This window comes from Canis lupus, chromosome 17 (assembly GCF_003254725.2).
Source record: "Canis lupus dingo isolate Sandy chromosome 17, ASM325472v2, whole genome shotgun sequence".
In the NCBI taxonomy this organism is placed as follows: Eukaryota; Metazoa; Chordata; class Mammalia; order Carnivora; family Canidae; genus Canis; species Canis lupus.
In genome coordinates, this window is record NC_064259.1 from 8,577,714 (window position 1) to 8,599,985 (window position 22,272).

Genomic DNA, 22,272 nt, shown 5'->3' on the forward strand with positions numbered 1-22,272 from the left:
GATGACGTGAGCTTTCACATGGTGAATAGAAATGTTGACAACAAATAGAAAGCACAGTGTTGCCGGGAGGCTGCCAATCGCTGGGATGGCCGGAGCCTTTGATGTGAGGCTGTCGGGCTTTCTCTTCTTTTGATCCCCTTGGTTGGGGTCATTTTGAAGTGCTAAAGGTGAAGAAGTTGTTTCTTGAGGATGTCTTCTTACATTCCAGGAGGTCAGATCGTTATTGCCTCAAGTGAGTCTCACTCCATGAGAGACGTGGCAGGGCTGTTGGCCCAGTCCCCTGAAGCAGGATATGCAGGCCAGAGGCCAGAGGGTGCGGTCCCATGGGAGGGTGTGCTCAGGCCGTGGGTGGGAGCAGGGGGTAGAAGGAAAGGGATTGCAGGCAAGAAGCCTGGAGACAAGGTCTGGTGGAAAAATACAGAAAAACCAAAGACCTCTGCTTATGGAGTGCTTGCCCTATGCTAGGCCCTTGCTGGGGTGCTTCCTCTGTAGGGCTTCACTGAATCCTTACCCACTAACCTATTTGAGGTGGGTGCCAGTATTATCCTCCACAGACAAGTTGGGTAACCTTATCCAGGTAACACAGCTTTCCAGGGGCATGGCTCCGTGACACTGGACCCAGGCCGCCTGGCTCTCAAGCCTGAACACTCGGTTACCCTGCTGTCTAGCCAAGGTCTAGCATCATTCTTACCTTGTGCTAAAATCAAAGGTTTCAGTCTATTTTTACCATCTGGATAGAAGCAAATGTAAGTATGATTGACTTAGGGCTTCTCATTTCTTTTCTTTCTTTTCTTTTCTTTTCTTTTCTTTTCTTTTCTTTTCTTTTCTTTTCTTTTCTTTCTTTTCTTTTCTTTTTTTTTTAAAGATTTTACCTATTCATTCATGAGAGACACACAGAGAGAGACAGAGACACAGGCAGAGGGAGAAGCAGGCTCCCCACGAGGAGCCTGATGCAGGACTCGATCCTGGAACTCCAGGATCACGCGCTGGGCCGGAGGCAGCCACTAAACTGCTGAGCCACCCAGGCATCCCTGGGGCTTCTCATTTCTAATGGGCTGGATGATTTTTTCATCAGCATCTCTATTATCAAAAGAGCAAGCCTTTATACAAACCGCATGGAAAGCGGAAATGGATCTCCATAATGCCACTATCAGAAAGAGCGCACCTTCTGCTGCTGCTGCTCACATAGGCTGGTGTGTACACCAGTGTATACATACAGCTGGAACCATGCCATTGACAGGATTTTCTCTCTTTCTTTTTTAAAAGATTTTATTTATTTATTCAAGAGAGACACAGAGAGAGAGGCAGAGACATAGGCAGAGGGAGAAGCAGCCTCCCTGCATGGGACTCGATCCCAAGATCCCAGGATCATTACCTGAGCCAAAGGCAGACGCTAAACCACTGAGCCACCCCGGCCTCCCAACACAATTTTCTAATAAACTTGCAATAATGGCCTAGCCAAAGCCACAAGGTGAAAGATATGAAAACTGTCTTGTACGTAGAGCGAATCAATAGAAAAGTTAATATTGATGGAGAAGCTTAAGGTTAGAGGGGCCAACAACGATAAAGAATTCCTAGTCCCAAGCTAAAACTCAGGCCAATAAAGAAACAACACAGATTTTCTATCATGCAATTAAAATCCAACTTACCTCTGGGTGATTTTCAACTCAGTAAGGTTGGAAGAGAAACTCTGGACCTCATGCTGTTTATTTCCTTGCTTGGAGAGGATAACTCAGGTCTTGCTCCACTGCCCACTAGCTGTGGGACCTTGGTCAGGAACTGAACGCCTCCAGGCCACAGTATCTTCATTTGTAAAATGGGGATTTTCATCTTTATCTCACAAGAGCACCATGATTCTAGGGAGGGGGTGTGCAAAACACCTGCAGGTGGGCTGCCAGGCAGAGCAGAAGGGGGCTTCTCCTTTGGGGAAGGAGTTCTATTTAGGGCTGGCTTAGAAAGCCAATCTCTTGGGGTGCCTGGGTGGCTCAGTTAAGCATATGACACTTGATCTTGGCTCAGATCATGATTTCAGGGTTGTAAGATTGATCCCCCTGTTGGGATCCACACTGTTTAAGATTCTCTTTCTCCCTCTGCCTCTGTGTAGCCCCCTCTTCGGGCACTCTTGCAGTCTCTCAAGAAAAAAAAAAAAGAAAAAGAAAAGAAAATAACAAAAAAGAAGCTGATTTCTCCGATTGGGAGGGCTCTCTCTGAGGACTTGATTTTTGTGATCCTGTTGATCAATTTCTCCCAAGTTCTGTGTGCCCTAGACTTTTTAGGATGGTTGTTATTCTTCTTTTAACTTTTAAAGAAACCTAGGGATGGAATTTTAAGGAAATGCACACCGAGTGCTCTTGCAAAAAGGGAGGCCACCCATTGGGATAAGAATATTGAAAACAATATAAAAAGCACCAGCTCATGAGTTGGCCCTGGTTTCATATTCCCATGACCTTAAGTTGGTTATGTAACCTTCCTGAGCATCAGTTTCGCTGTCTGCAATGTGTTTGTTCAGCCAGTACTTGTTAAGCACCTATGCCACGTGTCAGCCCTGGAGTCAGAGCAGGGAGCAAGAGGATGAGGAGATAGTGTGACTGTCCGATGATTAGGGGAGTGGAAGGAGAGTGAGGCAGGGCCATGGATCCTGGTCTGGGGTCAACGGGCCTCCTGCATAAAGTGGTGTTTCTGGTGACACCGGAGGGGTGGGTGGGAGATAATACAAAACCCTGTCCTCAAAGGGTCTATGGTGAGGATGAAATGAGATCACATACACATAAATACTGAGTGTCACCTGGTACCTGGTAAGTGACCCACATGTATTACTATGATCAGAAGAACAGCTTGATGTGCTGCAGAATGAAAACGACCCTTTATTGGTCACCTAGTCCTTTCTGGCTTTCTAATCTAGTAATTGATATGGAGCTGTTGGCCCAGGAGCTGGGGACCTTGTTGAAAACCCATATACCTGGGTTTCATTCCCTGAGGATACCAATTCAGTAGGGGAAATGAATCCAGATTGTTAAAGACTCATTTGAGGTGGTTCTTATCTAGTTTAGCTGTTTCTCCAAACCCTGTACTAGAGAAGGGTTCAGATGGGTGAGGGGGTTCTCCAAGGCCACGCAGCTGGTAGAGTGTGTTGTCAAGGAGTTCAGAGGATCAGATGGAGAGAGTGCAGAGCAAAGCATCCTGGGAGCCTAGCTCTTAGGGTATGTTCTGGATGAGCACTCCAGTATTCCCAGCACCTGCATTTCTTCCAAGCATCTTGGGTGTTGGCAAGGGAGTTGATGTGAACCCATCCTGGTGTTGTTGGTTGTCGAGGCAGGAGCTGGGGCTGGGCTGCAGCGTGTGGTTGCTGAGCTGCCAAAATGACTCTGGGATTGGTTCTCCTGTGGCTGACAGAGGGATTGGAAAGCTGGGCTGGGATATATCCATGGGATCTCTTCCTTGAATTCAGTTCTGCCCTGATATCCAGGAAGTCCAATCACTGTGGAGAGGAGGTGACAACATGGCCACTGTGTCTGTGCCACAGTCTGTTGTCTTCAGATGCATGTGGAGACTGGTAATTGGGTTGACATCCCTTAAGTCTCCCTCCCCAGGCAGGTCCATGAGCTACTGGTACATGTTGTAATGAAGTTTCCTACTGTGCCTTCCTGCCTGCTGTCCCAAGGATGTGTGTGGCCCTGGCATTGCTCAAAACCTTGATCGCCACGGCCACATTTATGCAATACCCAATCAACTGGACGTGCTCTCCTTTTGATGCCCCTGCTCACATGTGGCCTGTGAAAGGTGGGACAAGAATGTGCTGATTAATTTAAAATGACAAAATCTTCTGGACAAGTGCTGTGATCGGCGGAGAAGGCCACCAGCACAGTCTCCATGCCTTTCTGCGCAGGCCGTGCGTCTAGCGCCCCGTACTGACCCGGACTGACATTTAAGCAGCCGATTCTTTCTTGCTTGCTGAATTAATTGAAGTGGGATAGAGCAAACGTGGGAAGAGTTTCAACTGCTCCTTGTTCTAGCAAGATTGGAAATAAAGGACTTAAGGGTAAAAGTCCAGCATGACTTTTAGTAAATTTGATTTGCAACACAATTATGTCCTTCGTTCTGATTCCGGACAATACCAACTCCAGATCCAGCCCCATCGTGTTTATCTCTGATGGACCATCAAAACATTTTTCTTGCAAAAGCAGATTTGGAATTTCTAGAATCACTTGAAATGGAGGTGATAGGCTAGGGCGGGATTTTCTTTGAAAATCAGTATATTAAAGATGTATTTTTGTGTTGTAAACAGCCAGAGTTCTGCTAGTATTTCATTCTCTCTCTCTCTATTTTTTTCCACAATGGCCACAAATAAAATCATCTGGGGAAAAGTGATGTGATATTTAGACAACACTTTTAGGTGGGAGGGAGAAATGACAATGGTGATATTAATCCCTTATATAATAAGTCTTCTTTATGAGATCTTCCCTTTATGAATGTGCTCGGCATGTAACTCACCTTATATAATTCCATCCTCTCAATAGCACTCTCAGGTAGGTGGTATTTCCAGTTCACAAAGAAAGAAGATCAAGTTTGGGAAGGTAAATAACTTTCCCAAGATCAAAGATCCACAAAATATCAGAATTGATACCGAACTCAGACCTGTCTTCCAATTCATGTTCTTCTAAAAACATGATAATAAAGGCGTTGTGGAGACATTTCTGTTTTCAAGATTTTCTCCCCATTCCTCAATAGTTGAAGCAAAATTTTTTCCTATTACTTTTCCTTCATGCCTCATTTCCTTGATTGGAAAGTCACTGTCAGTTTAATAACGACTTTTTTTCAGGGGAAAATAAAAATAAGCATTTCTACTTCATTGTCTGTACTTATTGACTATAAGACAGCCCACCTTCAAAAATATTGAATTGCTGCTGTTAATACTATGCTTGTCATCTTGTTATTTACAGTGTCCTTTCACATTAAAGGAATATGGTCAATGCTGCAGGTGTACCTCTGTGGAGTGAAGGACCCAAATGCTTGTCTATACAGCTACCTGAGAGCGATGGCAAGCAGTAAAGGGTTTCTGGTGTGCGAGTGCCAGGCTCTGAGTGGTGATTTCCTCAAGGATTATTGGGGCAGCACAGAGGAAGGCCCAGGGTTGGGAACTGGAGGCAGGGAGGCTGGTTAGTTGAGGTCCACAACGTGTGACAGAGGTAAGCCCTGACTTGGGCTATGGTACTGAGCTGGAGAGGATGGGATGGGTTGGCTATAAGATGGTGGGAAGGAAGTGGAGCAGGCTGGATGAGGCAATGGATGGAACATTCTGGTGCAGGAGAGGGAGGTGTGTTGGGCTGACTACTCTGTCTCTGGCTGCGAGACTGTGGATAGGATCCTTGGGGAGGACTCACGTGGGACAGGGGAGGGAACAGAGCAAGGCAAGGCTGGGACTCTTCCAAGGTGGTGTCAACCTCTGGCTGCAAGCTTCTTGTCTGCCATTCTTTCTTTCTTTTTTTTTTTTTTTTCTGCCATTCTTTCTACTAGCCATTCTCCCCACAGGAGGAGTGAGGTCTTGGAGGCTTTTAGAAGGTTGGGCAAATTCCTTTAACTTTGACAAGAGAGGTGATAGGGAGCAGACTTCCAGGAACTATTATGTACAGGTGAATCTTGATTCGATAAGGAACAGAAAATTATCAATGGCATTTTTCTCCGCCATCCCTTTGGCTCCCCAGCCCATTCTGATTCTCTGACCCCATACTTAACTTAAATGAATGTAAATACCGTTTTATTAATGCAGCACCATTGCTTTGGTATATGGCAGCTCGGTGCTCACAGAAAACTGCAGAAAGTAGTCTCATGTCTCATATAGGTAAACTGATGAAGCTATAGCTGAAAATTGTGTGTATGTATGGTGACGTCATTTTGCTAAAAATACCTTTCTGTATTTATGACCGATAATCATTTTGTACTCATTATATGTGTCTTTGTTAAGGAGCATGGTCTGCCGATATCGTTTTCTTGGTGACCCTTTACTTCTCTATGTGATGGGGCCAGGGAAAGAAAAACAGACCACTAATACCCTAGGGAATGGCTCCCCGAATTTTGAGAATAAGATTCCCCATCATGTTAGAGGTTCATATGCCCCCTTAGGAGCCAGTTGGAAGCTGTAGCACAAATACATCTTCAGTGTGAGTTTCCCAGAAGAGAATCGAAACGTGGTGAGTCTTGGTGGCAGCATGGCTTCTGGAAACACACAAGGTTCAAAGTTGAAAAGATTAGTGGGTTTGAGTCCTGGCTTAGATCCTTACATGCTGGGCAGCTTGCCCTGGGCCAGCTTTTTTCTTCTCTATTTCCTTATTTGGGATTTGAGGGAGAGTTATACTTTCCTCATCTGGTGGTGAGGATCAATGATGTTTCATGCAAAAGAATTTTGTAAAATGCAAAGGGCTCTAAAATGTTGATTCCTTTTGCATTTATTAAATTTATACCAAATGATTTTTTTTCTGACAATCACTTCCCACTTTAGGCTGTGCTCCTTTCTCCCCCTCTATTCTCTCACACTCCACAAGCTGTAACCTCATCATTCGTTGATTCCTTCAACAAACAGGCTTTTAGCATCCACTAGGTACCAGACACTGTGTGGAGCATTGCCCCCTGTAGTAAAATTAACCATGCATTTTTTGAAGACACTATTTGCTTTTTGAAGGCAGGGATTTGTGTTTCCTATTTTTGAAGGAAAGGAGTATCTACTTGTTTCTCGAAGTCAGGGAAATTGGTGTCCTTTCTCTTAGAGTACCTGACATAGAGTATGTGTTTATGGTGAACTGAGGCCTGAAGCTCTCCTGAGCCTACATCTGATCTAAATATGTAATATAGCAGTAAAGGGGCAGGAAGAGGAGTTAAGAAACTAACTGATCATTCTCTTCCAAGACATGCTTATATGACGAACAATAACAATGTTAGAATACTTTAGTTTTAATTATTTTATTTTTTGAAGATTTTATCTATTTATTTGAGAGAGAGAGGGAGAGTGAGAGAGAGTGAGGAAGGACCAGCAGGGGAGAGGCAGAGGGAGAAACAGGCTTCCTGCCAAGCAGGGAGCCCAATGCGGGGCCGGAATCATGGCCTGAGCCTAAAGCAGATGCTTAACCAACTGAGCCACCTGGGCATCCTGAATACTTTAATTTTTCAATTAAAGTTTAATTCCTCCATTTTAGCAGAATTAGCATCTTGACCTATTTGGACCTCATGGCTTGCTAATCTTTGCCCAACCTGCAGTTTTGTGTTTGCCCAGCTTCACACACATTCATGAGTTATTCTCTTTTATCTTGAAACTTGTCTATCCACGCTGAGGCCATCCCTCTGTGGATGCACCACTTGGAACAAGTCTGTTCCACAGGATGGCAGAGCCTCTGAGCCTGTGTTATCCCACAGGCTATCCTTCCTTACATGGCCTGAGCCCATGGGCCATTCAGGATACACCACTCCCATAGAGAAAGAATAGCCACCTACTTCAAAAGTGGAAGCTCACTCAGATAGAAGCATTATCCCCCCTCCCCAGCACAACTTTACATTTGCTCTTTACCTATGTGCATTACTAAAGATCCCCAGAGTTTGTCTACAGATATATTTTGAGTCTTGGAGTGTGTGTCAGTCCCTGTCTATATGAAGTGAGGGACAAAAAGAAGTATGAGATTTGCAACTTGCCATCAAAGCTTGTGATCTTATTGGAGAAATGTGACACAAGTCCAGAAAGGTGCATTCAAACTCCCCAAAGAGGTGGTGTTATGTCATAGGAAGAACATGGACCCAGAGCACTCTGAGCTCTTGTCTGAGTCTATTATCAACTCCCCATTTGTTAAGGGGGCTGATATCCTCTTGGATCATAGTCACATTTTTATCTGCTTTTATAGTGAGTTTCTTGATGATGTCATTTCAGTGAAGGTTTCTGCTGATAAAAAAATCAGGTGAAAGGCACCCAATTTCTAAGGTCCTTCTGGTTTGAGTAGTTTACTTTTCTAAGAGAAGTCATAAGAGAACAACATTCATTCAGTCTTATCTTGACCACAACCATGAGCTGTCATAAGTAAAACCCTTAGGACACAGGCAAACATTTACTCTAAGTGTTAAACAATCAGTAGCTTGTTTCTTTCCTCCTTTTTTCTTACTGACGCATTTTTACTGTTTCTCTCCTGTTTCTTCGTGCCTTCCTTTGCTAGTATGGCAAAGCTAATCTTGATCTCTCGGTCTCAACTTAAAATCCAATAAATTCTACCCTCGAGCTGTAGTTACTGGCTCTAGGAAAAGACAAATAAGATTAACCACAACACCCAAAGCTTGGCCAAATAGAATTCTTTGGCTCTCCCAGGATCCAGAAAGCTTCTGTCTCCACTTGCTGCTGAAGGTCCTGGTGAATAGACTGGCAAAACACATCTTGGGGGTAAACTCGATCTCTTGGGTGTTTTGGCTTTGGAGGCTGGTGGTCCTGAGTTGGCTTCTCTAGGACTGGCATCTTTACCCTGCTACTTTGATGCTCTCATCTGGGCTATTTGGAAAGGAGCGGCTACTCTGATTTCTCCCCAAAAATGTGGCTTGCTGTTATAAGCTAGTTATTCAGTCAGCCCTTTGAATATTGCACAAATGTTTTCCATCAGTTATTATAGTGAAATACTGGCCATTGGAGAGGTAATAAAATCTCTGACCCAAGGAAAGAATGTTTCACACATACCTAGCAACCAGAGAGAACTCATAAGAAGTTCATTAGAAGGTAACACCATGGGTCCCCACGACTATTGCTGCAAAACTACTCTAAAGCAGATGTCCCTTCTTTATGGATTTATAGGGATGAAACTCGCAGAACTGTTCAATTAAAATACATGTGGGTTAAAGATTCTCTCTCCTGTTCCTAACCTTCCATTTTTTCACCTCCACTAGACCTTTTCTCCTTCCTCTTTATCCCTTCTTCATTCTAATCTGGTTGGAAGGAAGAACAGCTGAAAGGAGGCCAGTTGCATCCAGCAGAGGCGAAAGCAGAGGAGCTGTGGAGCTCTAGATCACGTGAGAGTTGAGGAGCTGTGAAATGTGTTACACCGAACATTGAAGGAGTACACTGAAGCTTTGAAATTTAGTGTCCTTGACGTAGCAAATATAAGCTGAGCTCAATAATGAAGGAAGAATCACCTAGAATGTGTGCATCACCTTTTAAAGTCTCTCTTGCCACCTTGAAGACGACACACTCATGCATACATCTTTTTCCCACTTTACTATAAAACTGAGAGTCAACTTCCTCTTAGTAGGAAAGAGGTCAAGGATAATCGTTGCATATAATGTCTGGCCTGAATGAGATACAGGCCATTGGCCAAGGTTTTGAAAAGTCTCTTCAAAGGAAATGCCTTTTTGGAGAAATGCAGCAGTGGTGTGTTCAGTTGGTATTTCATGTGAGGAGTTTCAAAGAATTCCAGGAGGAAATAATACCGCAAAATTTCATTGTAAAAATGTAATTGCTAGTTTATTGTTTTCCTAGGTAAATGTTTCTCCTCTGCATGGCTTTCTGAATTTTGCCTTTTTGCAATACAATTGTGTGTCTTTTCTTTTTAAGCCTGTTAATGCAGTTGTTCACACTGGTTCATTTTTGAATATAGAATAAACTTTGCATTCATGACATAAATTCCACTTGATCATGGTGTATTCTTCTTCTTATATATTCCAAGATTTGGCTTGCTAACATTTTGTTAAGGATTTTTGAGTCTATTTTCCAAAGGATTATTGGTCACTAATTTCCTTTTTAAATACTGTCTTCATCTGGTTTTAGTATCAGGGTAATGCTTGTCTCAGAAGATGAGTTGTGAATATTCCCTCTTTTATTTTCTGGAAGAGATTGTGTAGAATGGGTATTGTTTCTTCTTTAAATGTTTTCTGAAATTTATGAGACATCTTCTGGGCCTGGACTTTTCTTTCATGGAAGGTTTTAAACTACAAATTTGATTAATTTAATATTTATATGACTATTTAGTTTCCCTAAATAGTCATATAAGTTTTGGGTAATTTGTGACTTCCAAGTAATTGGTCCATTTCACAGAGATTGTTGAATTTATGTTCATATTACTGTTCATAGTGTTGTCTTATTATCCTTTTTTTAAGATTGGAAAGGTATGTATTAAAATTCCCCATTTTATTCCTGTTATCAGTAATCTGTGTCTTTGTGTGTGTGTGTGTGTGTGTGTGTGTGTGTGTGTGTGAGAGAGAGAGAGAGAGAGAGAGAGAGAGAGTTGCTACAGGTTTATCATTTTTATCAATCTTTTAAAAAAAACAAGTTTATCAATTTTCTCTACTTTCTGCTTTCAGTTTCACTGATTTTTGATGTTATCTTTTTTATTTCCTTCCTTCTGTTAAGTTTATTTTGTTTTTTTTAGCTTTTTAAAAGTATAAACTTCAGTTACTGATTTGGGAACTTCTTTTTCTAAATGTAAACATTTAATGCTATAACTTTCCTTCCAAGCATTGTTTTAACTGCATCCCACACATTATAATATGGTGTATTTTAATGTTTGTGCAGTTAAAAATATTTTCTAATTTCTCTGCGACTTCCCCTTTAACCCATATTTCTAAGTGCATTTTTAGTTTTCAAGTGTTTGGGGATTTTTCTGTTATCTTTTTGTTGTGATCTCTGACTTAATTTCATTATGGTTAGAGAACATTCTTTATATGATTTCAATGCAGTTAAATTTATTGTGGTTTGTTTGATGACATTTGGTAAGGTCTATCATGGTGAATGTTCCATACATATTTGAATACAATATGTATTCCCCTACTGTGTAGTGGAGTGCTCTATAAATGTCAGTTGGATCCAGTTTGTTGAAGGTGTTATTCAGTTATTCTATATCCTTGCTATTTGTCTGCCAACTTGTTCCATCTATTATTGAACCAAGTGTTGAAATTGCCAATTATAATTATGGATTTGTGTATTTTTATATTGGGTTCTGTCAGTTTTTGCCAGTTGGATCATTTCTTTTCCATATATTCAGGAAATATCTGTCTTTTAATTGGTATGTTTAGACCCTTTATATTTAATGTAATTATCAATATTAGGATATATGCCTTTCCTTTTGCTATTTGTTTTGTTTGTTCTATTTTTTGTTCCTCATTTCCCTTTTTCTTGCCTTCTTTTGGGTTATTTGTACAATTTTTAGTATTTAATTTATCTGTAGTGACCTTTAGTATATCTCTTTATGTAATTTTTAAAAGTGTTTGTTCTTGGGCAGGGGTTGGCCAATTTTTTTTTTTTTTTTTTTGTAAAGGATCAGACAGTAACTATTTTAGGCTTTGCGTGCCATATGGCTTTTTTTTGCAAACTACTCAACTATGCCATTATAGTGTGAATGCAGCCTCAGACAGTATGTGAGTGAATGATCATAGCTGTATTCCAATAAAACTTCACTTACAAAAATAGATGGTTTGCTGGATTTGGCCTGTGGACCATAGTTTACTAATACTTGCTTTAGATATTATAATATTCACACTTATTTTTTCACAGTATACTCTTAATCAGTATTTTATCACTTCAAGCAAAATGTAGAAATTATGTCACTATACGTAACCTTTCCCCTTTATGTTATAATAGTCTTAAATATTATATCAATATTCTTTACAAACTTATCAATCCTATAATTTCTGCTTTCAACTGTCAAATGTATTTTAAAGAACTTTAGGAGAGAAGAATGATCTCTTACACTTACTCAGATATTCAGATATTACTTTCTCTGTTGTTTTTCCTTTTGCTCTCATTTCTTTTCTGTCTGAAGAACTTTTTAAACAATTCTTCTAGAGTTGGTCTGCTGCCAATGAATGCTCTGAGTTTTCTATCATCTGAGAATGATTGTATTTTATCTTCATTTCTGAGGGTTTTTTTTTTTTTCTGGAGGTAGGATTTCATTCAACAATGTTATTTTTTATTTATTTATTTATTTATTTATTTATTTATTTATTTTTCTGTTACTTAGAATTTTATTACCAGAAGTGTTTATTAATTTCCACTTAATTTGAACATGGATAGTAATTATTCATTATTGCAACCATTGGATATTGAAATATTGTGAAGAATTATTTAAAGGCCAAGCATATTTATATGCTCCAATTCTTTTTTTGTGTATCTTTTTTTATTGAAGTTTGGTTTGCCAACATATAGTATAATACCAAGTGCTCATCCAGTCTGGTGGCCTCCTTAGTGCCCGTCACCCAGTCACCCCATCCCCTGCCCACCTCCCCTTCCACTACCCCTTGCTCATGACAATTCTTTTTATTCAGCACTTAAAGAAAAATATTTTATTTATTTATTCATGAGAGTACAGAGAGAGAGAGAGAGAGAGAGGTGGAGACACAGGCAGAGGGAGAAGCAGGCTCCATGCAGGGAGCCTGATGTGGGACTCAATCCCAGGACTCCAGGATTGCGCCCTGGGCGGAATGCGGCACTAAACCGCTGAGCCACCCAGGGATCCCTATTCAGCACTTTAAAAATGTTCTTTTACTTGATTTGGCTTCCATGGTTTCTGATGAAAAATTCACAATCATTTGAATCATTTTCTCTCTAGGTAATGCATTTTTTTTTCCCAACTGCCTTTAAGATCTTTCTTTGTGTTTAGTTTTCAATAATTTGATTATGATGTGTCTGGGTATGGATTTCTTCGAGTTTATTCTACTTAGGATTCAATTAGCTTCTCAAATATGTAGATGCATGTCAGATTTTGGGTATTTTTCAGCTATCTCACTTTAAACATTTTTTAGCAATGCACTCTTTCTTTCTGGGACTCTAATGACACACATGTTAGATGCTTACTATCTCAAAGATTCCTGAGGTTCTGGTCATTTTTTTTAAGTTTTTTTTCTCTCCATTATTCAGATTAGATGAATTTCATTTCATTTTATTTATATATACATTTTTAAAGATCTTATTTATTTATTTATGAGAGACAAAGAGAGAGAGGCAGAGACATAGACAGAGGGAGAAGTCAGATGTGGGATTGGATCCCCAGACTGGGATCATGCCCTGAGCTGAAGGCAGACACTCAACCACTGAGCCACTCAGGCATCCCCAGATAAATTTTATTCATCTAGTTTATTAACTCCTTCCTATGTCATCTTTGTTTTGCTAGTTAGCTGATTCAGTGTATTTCTATTTTCTCACTTTATTTTTCTATGCTTCTCAGTTCTTCTTTATACCTTCTACAACTTTCCTGAGACGTTCTATTTTTCCACTGGGTTCAAGAGAGTTATGACTGCTTGCTGGTACACTTTTGTAGCAGCCACTTTAAAGTCTTTACAGATAATTCCAACACCTATATGATCTTGACATTGGACTCTGTTGATTTTGGGTTGAAAATCTCACGTGAGTTGAGATTTTCCTGGTTCTTCATTTGCAGAGTAATTTTGAACTATATCCCAGACATGTTGAGTACCATGTTATTCGACACTAGATCTTGTTTAAATCTTGTGGAGAATATTTATTCTTTTGTTTTAGCAGGCTTTCAACCTGGCTAGATTTAGTCTGTAAGTTCCAAACCACTTTCTGTGGGCTGTGGTTATAACCGAATTTAGTTTTCAGATCCTTTGTAGGAGAATTTGGATCTGTGCTGTGCATGTGCCCCACCCAGTGGTCTTTCTGGGGTCTGGGTGATGGTGTCTCTTTTAGTTCAGTTCTCAAATTTTTTGGTATGCTGTTTAGGATAAGATCATTACCCGTGCAGCTCAGGGGTGAGGCGCAGAGTTTAGAAACAACAGGGGAGTTGCTTTCCCAAGTTCCTCTCTCTTGTCTCTCTGGTATTTTCTGTTTCTTTGGGTCTCCTGGTTTTGTTCTCTGGGTAGAAAGTTTGTGTTTTAGTTATCCTGTTATGTCATACGACTCTGTAATTGTTCCCACATTCAGGATCAAGTGGTAAGAGAACCAGAGAGAGAGAAAAAAAAGACATCGGGGTCTTCTTACCTGTTTGGAATAAAATCTTTACCCTTGGAGTCTGCTATTGCTACTGTCTCTGCAGCCATGGGATTGCTTGGAGGCTGAGGCAGCAAATCCAGGGATTTCGATACTCTCTTCAAGTGTTAGGAGTTCCCTTTCCTGTTCCTCAAGCCAGAACTAGAGGATTTCTTTTGGACCTTTTTCGATTTGTGCCCTGTTCCCCACTTCTGGGTTATGGACACATAACCAGGCCAGGGGATGCTACTCCTTACTCTTTACTTCACAGTCTCACATAGATGTACCATGAGTTCTAGCTACTTTCCATGGGTGTCTTCAGTTGTGTACTTGCTCCACCTGACTTTGAACTAGAACAGAAAAACTTATTAGGAACTGAACTAAAAATTAACGTTGTTTAGTTTTCGGATCATTTGCAATGCTAAACTCCAGTGACTACAAAGTCAGTGAAGAGATGGTGTTTTCCCTCTACTCACTCTGATGGTGGTAGAAGCAGTGGTGGTGATGGGGGATAATAGACAGAGTTCATTGTGAATTATATGCTTCCATGTAGATGCAAACAGGATATTTATGGGTAGGTAGAGTGGAGAACACTAGACCATGTAGGCAAAGATCCAGGGAGGCCCACATATGACTGACCTACATCTTGAAAAATGAATGGGATTTTAGTAAGGAAAAGGGCAAGAGGACATTAAAGACAAGTAGAAAGACAAAACAGTAGATTTGTTTCCAGAACCATGTGCAGCTTGGTGTGGCTGGGGCCAAGAATAGATACATAGAAAGGGTGAGGGAGGTAGGAGGTAAACATGTGGATTGTATGTGTTAAATTAAGACATTTTGACTTTATATTGAAAGCTATTTGATGATAGCAAAATTTTGTGAGTGGGTGATACAAAATTCTCTGTACTGAGCAAGACCTTGGCTTACAAAATGTGACATCTAGTCCCTGAAGAGTAACTGCTTCTGTTTGGAGGGATGTGACAGAAATATTATAGAATTCCTGATGTCCCCAAATAATTACTCTCATGTGAAAACTCTAGCTGGCCTCCTGGACTCAGATGGTACTGTCAGACATTTCTGCTCATTGCTTTGTGCAAGCTTTAGCAGCTTCCGGTGTCCTGGCAAGGGCCTCCTTGCATACTACGTCTTTCCTGTTCTTTCCTCATTACATCTCTGAAAGAAATCTAGCTCTTCAAGGTTCTTATGAGCACACATATACAAGCAACAAAACAAACATTTGGAAAGAAATATACATGGAAGTTGGTGGGGTATCCCCATGGAGGCTAGCCAGCATCGCTCTTGGGTGGACATCACTTAGCACTCTTGTTGGCTGGATTTCAGGGCAACATCTTTCTTTTTCTTTTACTTTTTCTTTTTCGTCCATTTTCCTTCTCTTCTCTTCTCTTCTCTTCTCTTCTCTTCTCTTCTCTTCTCTTCTCTTCTCTTCTCTTCTCCTCTCCTCTCCTCTCCTCTCCTCTTCTCTTCTTTCTTTCTCTTCCTCTCCTCTCCTCTCCTCTCCTCTCCTCTCCTCTCCTCTCCTCTCCTCTCCTCTCCTCTCCTCTCCTCCCCTCCCCTCCCCTCCCCTCCCCTCCCCTCCTCTTCTTTCTTTCTTTCTTTCTTTCTTTCTTTCTTTCTTTCTTTCTTTCTTTCTTTCTTTCTTCTTCCTTCCTTCCTTCCTTCCTTCCTTCCTTCCTTCCTTCCTTCCTTCCTTCCTTTCTTCCTTTTTTAGGACAATACTCTTCTTCATGGCCTGGTGATCCTCAGTAGCACTTATTTTCCTTGAAACATTTCATAAAGTGGCTCAAAAAACTGAAAACTACCCCAGAACATGTATATAGTTCTGATTTACTGGTTAAGGCCTCAGACAGGCCTAATATCAATTCCTGGTTTGTCCAGTTACTCAGTTAGTTATTTTGTTAAGTTAGTTGCCCTTTCTAAGCCTGTTCCCTCATCTTTAAATGGGGCTAATGAGGGTACCTATCTCCTTGGGTCCTTGTGCAGATTAAGTGAGAAGTCTGTAAGGCTCTTGTAGGGTACTTGCCCATGATAACAGCACAAGAGTTAGGGGCCTCCCTCAGTGATTCTGGTGCATTTGTTGCTCTTCAGCTTGTCACCTCTTGAAACTTCTATTTGTGTTCTTCAGAGAACTTTTGCAGGATTTAAAGGTGAGGAGGGAAGGCACTGGACTCATTCTTTGTCCTTTAGAGACAAATAGAGACGTGAACATTTTTACCTTAAGATGAGATAAAAATCCACCGTTGAGTAACAACTATCTGTCAGTTCTAATTCTTCTCCTTCAGGTTTCATACAGCACAATGGATCTTTTGTCCACATGATGGGCCTTCTGGATGCTTTAAGAAAGTAATTTCACTCCTAAATACATCCTTCTTTACTAAACAAGCACTTTGCCTTTCATAATGTAGTAAAATTATACTAAGATTCATCTCTTGGCACATAGGTTTTATGTTTTTAGACTGAAATATCCATGTCTGCAGCCTCTGGATTATCTATAGAAAGACAAAATCATAGCCACAAATCAATCTGCATAAATGCACTGAGTGTCATTATATGTGAGGCAACTGGAGAAGAGAATTAGCCACACACTTTATAACATCAAACTGAATCCTTGGGGATTGACAGTGAAGGGTGAATCTGCCTGCATGTGTGAGAAGTGGAGGGGGCTCTGGATTGGAGGCTGAGATCAGCCCTAAGAGTTTACACCACTGAAGGGAAGATGCTCCTTTCCCTTAGAATCCTTCACCGATTGTGGCTGCTAAGGCCACCAATCAAGGCTGCGTCAGGGCTGCTGCCTATTCTTTAATCTTTGTTTCAGACTAAATGTTTGGTCCATTCTATACAGACCCAAGGACAAGCCTCAAAGAATAGAAAGAAGCTCTATCTTCCTATACACTATTTCTTGCTCAATGATCTACCTTTTCTCAAGATGACGGGATTTTTCTTTTCCTTCAGTGGATCCTGTCTTACCCACAGCAATGTGGGCTCTCCCTACCCTCTGAGAAGGTCCAAAATATTAGAGTACAAGAGCCCAGCATCCCAACAAGGACTTGCAAAGGACGCCTTTTGGCTTGTTTTGGTCATATGCCTCCTTTGTCTACTAGTCTCTGTTGCTATAGGGCTGGGGTTCTATGGCAAGTCTTAAGTCACATGCTCAGTTTCCGGGTTAAGAGATAGGATTTGTTATTTGAAGAAAGAATCAAAAAGTGACCATGAGTTCCAACTTACATATCCCCTGCTCTTTACATTTGCTGCTTTCCTTTTGAACTATTCCCTGATTTGAAGCACAACTGTATTCTGACCAAGGCACAAAATCACCACCACCATTGCCACCACCATCATCAAAATAGCTTTTTAAACACCTACTATTTTCCAGGTACTACATGAAATCTATGTCATTTACTATTCCTAGCAACCCTTTGAATAGTTGTGGGTGGAATGAATATTGCCTCCTGAAAGCTAAATTATAAAGTCAACACCAGGAGATCAGAACAAGGCAATGCAAAGTTGTCTCCAACAGAAAAATGTTTCTGGGTCTAAAAGATTTGAAGAAACTCATTTGAACATGTTAACATTTCCAAGAAAGAGAATGAAGTCATTGGAAAGGGCTTTGGAAAGCTGAAGAGTGTAGAGGCAAACCTTACAGTGCCCAAAAACGTGGTGTCTAGGGAGAGGAGTTGTGAATATTTCTGTACCAATGCCCACGCTGTCCCTGATGCCTTGTAACAGGTGTTTCATCTAATTCTTGTTCTGGTTTCATGTCCATCCATTGACCTCTTGATTATAATTTGGCTTCCTCTGTGCTTTCCCATGGGGCGATAAGCAGCGGTCATGCTGATGTGATCTTGAGGTTTCTATTACAATTAGAGTCCTCTTATTATTTAAAAAAAGTTGGCATTCTGGTCACTCCAGTGAGCTTGGTAAGTGTGATTCCATCCTGAGAGATAGGTGGGCTTTTGGTGTGGGCTGTAAAATCATGTAATTGTCGTAAAACTGATGGCCAGACCTTGGATCATTGTAAATTTCCAATGTCAATATTGCCTTATGTCTGTCATTCTCTCTTTTAGACACATTTGTCACACTGTATGCTCTAGCTAGGAGCAACCCTTTTCCTTCCTATTTTAAACCTCTCTAGGTATCATTAGCCTCATATGCAGACGGGGAAATAGAAGCTTAGGGACATTGAATGATTCCTTAAAAAATCACAGTGCTGTGGTGAAGCAGATTTAGAATCCAGATCTTTCTGACATCAACCCCCAGGCTGTTTCTCCCTCATAACTAACACTCATCTTCTTTGCACCCAATATTTCTTTTACAGCAGCCTAGCATTGCATGACACGTTCAGTGGTGAGAATATTGCCTTCAGATGTTTTTGCGATGGACAAAAGCTCGCAGCCTTTACAAAAAAATGCTTCTGTAAAGATCAATTACCATCTTTGTGACCATGTATAAGACTCAGTCACAAAACATGAGAATGTAATTTCCAGGATTCCATAACTGAAGACATTTTCAGATACGTATGTTAAGTGCAAGTCTTGGAACAAAGAAGAAATTCTGTCTGGCGGTTCTTTTCCTTCTGGAGACAGAGAGGTGCAGGAAGATAAAAGAAGACAAGTCAAGGGCTCCTGCAGAGGTGAAAAGCAGAGGGGTTAGTTGCTGCATTAAAGATGCTTGGGAAGTTCTTCCCAATCATCCACCTCCATCCACATAGACTGTTTGTTCCCTTGAGTGGAGAGGGCCAGACCAGACAGATAGGGAAGCAGCAATCTGTGAAAACCATCTGTAAGCGCTGACGGGACTTTGGCAGGGAGGCCGACTGGGATCTGTTCCTACTGATCTGTAAATCCAGCTTTCAAAACTGTTCCCCACAGGATGCCTGGGGATGGCTTAGAATATTTCGTGGGTCAATTTCAGTAACAACTGAGAGTGTTGTAGCAGGACAGGAGGAAGTGCCAGCTGGATCCACTGCAGAGGACATTCCTCAGGTCTCATCTTGGATGTCACCTCTGCGGGACCGTCCTTCCTACTAGGTGCCCTGACCTGAATTATATTTCCCTATTTATGTATTTCAGAGATCAACTATCTGAATCTTATTCATTTAACTTTTCCCAGTTGGGATGTAAGCTTCATGAGGGTAGAGACTTCATTTGTCTTTTCTCATCTTTATATGAGTAGAGAGTCTGGCATATGGGGGATGCTCTATAAATACTTGTTGATTGATTGATTACATGAATAAGTGAAGAAGCAACTGAACTAATGTGTGGGCAAAAAAGATGGCAAGGGATGGTGAGGAACCATGGTGAGTGGAAGGGGCTCAGCATTTGGAAGGATACCCATCTGATCCCAATCCTGATCCTAAAGTAACTGATAAATGACCTTCGAAAGTTTGGTTCTTCATCTATAAAAATCTGTTTTATGGAATTATTATCAATACTGAATGACAGAACAATGCAGGTGCATTACCATTTTGCAAGGTCACTGGCACAATAGCTGACATACAAGAGTATGACTAGACATTAGGGTCAGTCTTCCCTCCAAGTACATAAGCGCAACCATACATCTACCTTGTGATAAGCAAGGTTCAGATCAACATGTACTTCTAGTCCCCCCGCACTAAGCACTTGGGATCTGGAGATAAGTAAGTTTCAAATCCTGCCCTCGAAATGCCCATTTATTTAGAGACATTCAAATCAAGTTTGGAGCACAGGGCAGAGGGTCACATTTTCCTCATTACTTAATTATATAAGCACCTACTTTATATCTCACACAATTATTCTATTGAATTTTGTTTCCCAATCAAACTTTTTTTTTTTTAAATTTTTATTTATTTATGATAGTCACAGAGAGAGAGAGAGGCAGAGACACAGGCAGAGGGAGAAGCAGGCTCCATGCACCGGGAGCCCGACGTGGGATTCGATCCCGGGTCTCCAGGATCGCGCCCTGGGCCAAAGGCAGGCGCCAAACCGCTGCGCCACCCAGGGATCCCCCCAATCAAACTTAAGAGGTAGATACTATTATCCTAATTTTGCAGATGAAGATGTTGAGGCTTAGAGAAGTGAAGTATCTTGTTCAGGATCACACCCTGCACCGGCAGATGCTAAGAGCTCCATACCAGTTCCATCACTGTCTATGCTCCATTCACTATGTATCACGCCTGCGCATTCCTTACAACTCCATTGGTGACTTCAGAGAAAATGTCTATTCTTTGCTTATCTATTTGCATAGGCAACGTGTATTCTCCTGATTCTAATTGAATCTTTCTTCTTGGAGTCCACGGAGGTTTTGATATATGCCTGCTTTTATTTAAGCTGTTGGCTGCGACAGCTTGGTTTATTTCATTTATTATAAAGGATGTGCACATATTATGTATTATGCTCTAGGGAAACTTAGTGAATCATCCTGTGATTCAAAATATCAAACTAGTGGTTTTTTGAACTGCAGCCATCATTTGGTGCAATCACAGTTTAGCCGTTTGGAAGTCTTCCCTGATAGCCATTTTGTTTTACAGTGACAACCCACAAACAGAACTGAAAAATAATAATAAAATATATTGAGGATAAACTACACCTACATATAATACCATCTCACAAATTAAATGCCAAGCCAAAGAAGCTAGGCACAAACGATTCCGTACTGTATGATTCCACCTCCATAGAGTTCAAAAACAGGCAAAGCGAACCTATGGTGAGAGAAGTCAAGATGTTGGCTCCCTTGGGGGGTGGGCAGCATCCAGAGGAGGTGTGAAGAAGACTTCTGGGTGCTGGTAATATTCTATTTTTTGATCTGGATGCTGGTCACACAGATACATTCACTTTGATATACATGCAATCATTTTGGTATCACTGAGCTGTACACTTAAAAGTTGAGCACTTTTCATATATGTAGTATAATTTAATAAAAGTTAATTAAAAATTTGTGAATTCTACTGTGAACCAAGTACTATAATAGGTGTCTGATATGAGTTGTCTATAATCTGCACAACTTAATAAATTTACCACGATAATCTTCACAGACTTTCAAGGTTGGTTATTTTTTATACCTATTTAACAGATATAGAGACTGAGGCTTGGAGAATAAATTCACTTGAGATATCATAATGAATAAATGATGATAGAGCTGAGCTTTCACATCCAGAAAAACTGATTCTACAGCAGCCCACTTTTCTTTTTATGGCATTTGAATTTAAGTTTTATCATGAAATTGTTTAGTTAGTGTACCAGTCCTTTTGAGAAACTTGTCACTAAGATTGGTGACAAGTGCAAAATTCTTGGCAGAGTAATTTTTAAAAAGTGAGTTTGAGTTGGTAAATAGGAGGCTTTATAAGGGCTTGCTCACAAGGAAAGCAACTTAAATTGGTATAGAAATTGAAATGGCCATGACTTGGGAATCTTGCTGGCAGAAGAAATGAGGTGATGGACTGACCTAGTCCAGGTGAGCTCAAACTGAGCAGCGCATGGCTTCTCATGATGGGAGACCTATGGGGGAGTTTGCAGATCCTTTCCAACAGGACAGACATTTCTGCTGTTACAGCCCCAACAGATGGTCATTTTTAAAAAGTATTTTATTTATTTATTCATCAGAGACACACAGAAAGAGGCAGAGACATAGGCAGAGGAAGAAGCAGACTCCTTGTAGAGAACCTGATGTGGGACTTGATTCCAGGACCCCAGGATCACGACCTGAGCCGAAGGCAGACACTCAACCACTGGGCCACCCAGGTGCCACAGGTGGCCATTTTTATCCAGCTCTTACTTGAACACCCAATCCCTTCTTCCCTTAGTACGATCCTTTACAGATAATGCAATACCCACCCACCCCCAGTCCCTATGTCCCATGTCAAATAACCTTGTCAGAGACAGATGGAGGATCATTGCATCAATTCTGTAGATGAGGAGACAGCATTAGAGAAGTCGAGTGACTTGTTTCAGATGATACAGCTAGTAAGTGGGAGCAATTAATTGATTGCAATGATTAATTACTTAATTCCTCTGAAAGAAATTTGAATTAATTCCCATGTTCTTTTCCCTACGCCACACTGCCTCTTTCCGAGTGGACGCTCACTGTGTAGAAGGCAGCCTTTTCAGGTGCCACTAGTTGTTTATTTTTTAAGAATTTTCTTCTTCTAATTAACTGAGAAAAATATCTGCTGGAAGGCCTCACCTCTCACTTTTCTCCAGATCATGGGCTACTTTCTATCTTTGACCATGAAGTGGTCCCTCTGTCAGTGCTGATTTCTGACCACCATTCAAGCAGACCCTCTTGATATTTGCTCACCTTGTGCATTCAGCTACTGTGCTTCCATCTGAAACATAATTCTGCTTTGT

The 22,272-nt window shown here is 41.0% G+C and overlaps 1 long non-coding RNA gene across 2 annotated transcripts in view; it reads left to right on the top strand.

The window, feature by feature from the left end:
* Positions 1-22,272, top strand: part of LOC125752717 (uncharacterized) — an 83,795-nt gene that overhangs the window by 57,604 nt on the left and 3,919 nt on the right. The gene's annotated exons all lie outside the window — the stretch shown is intronic.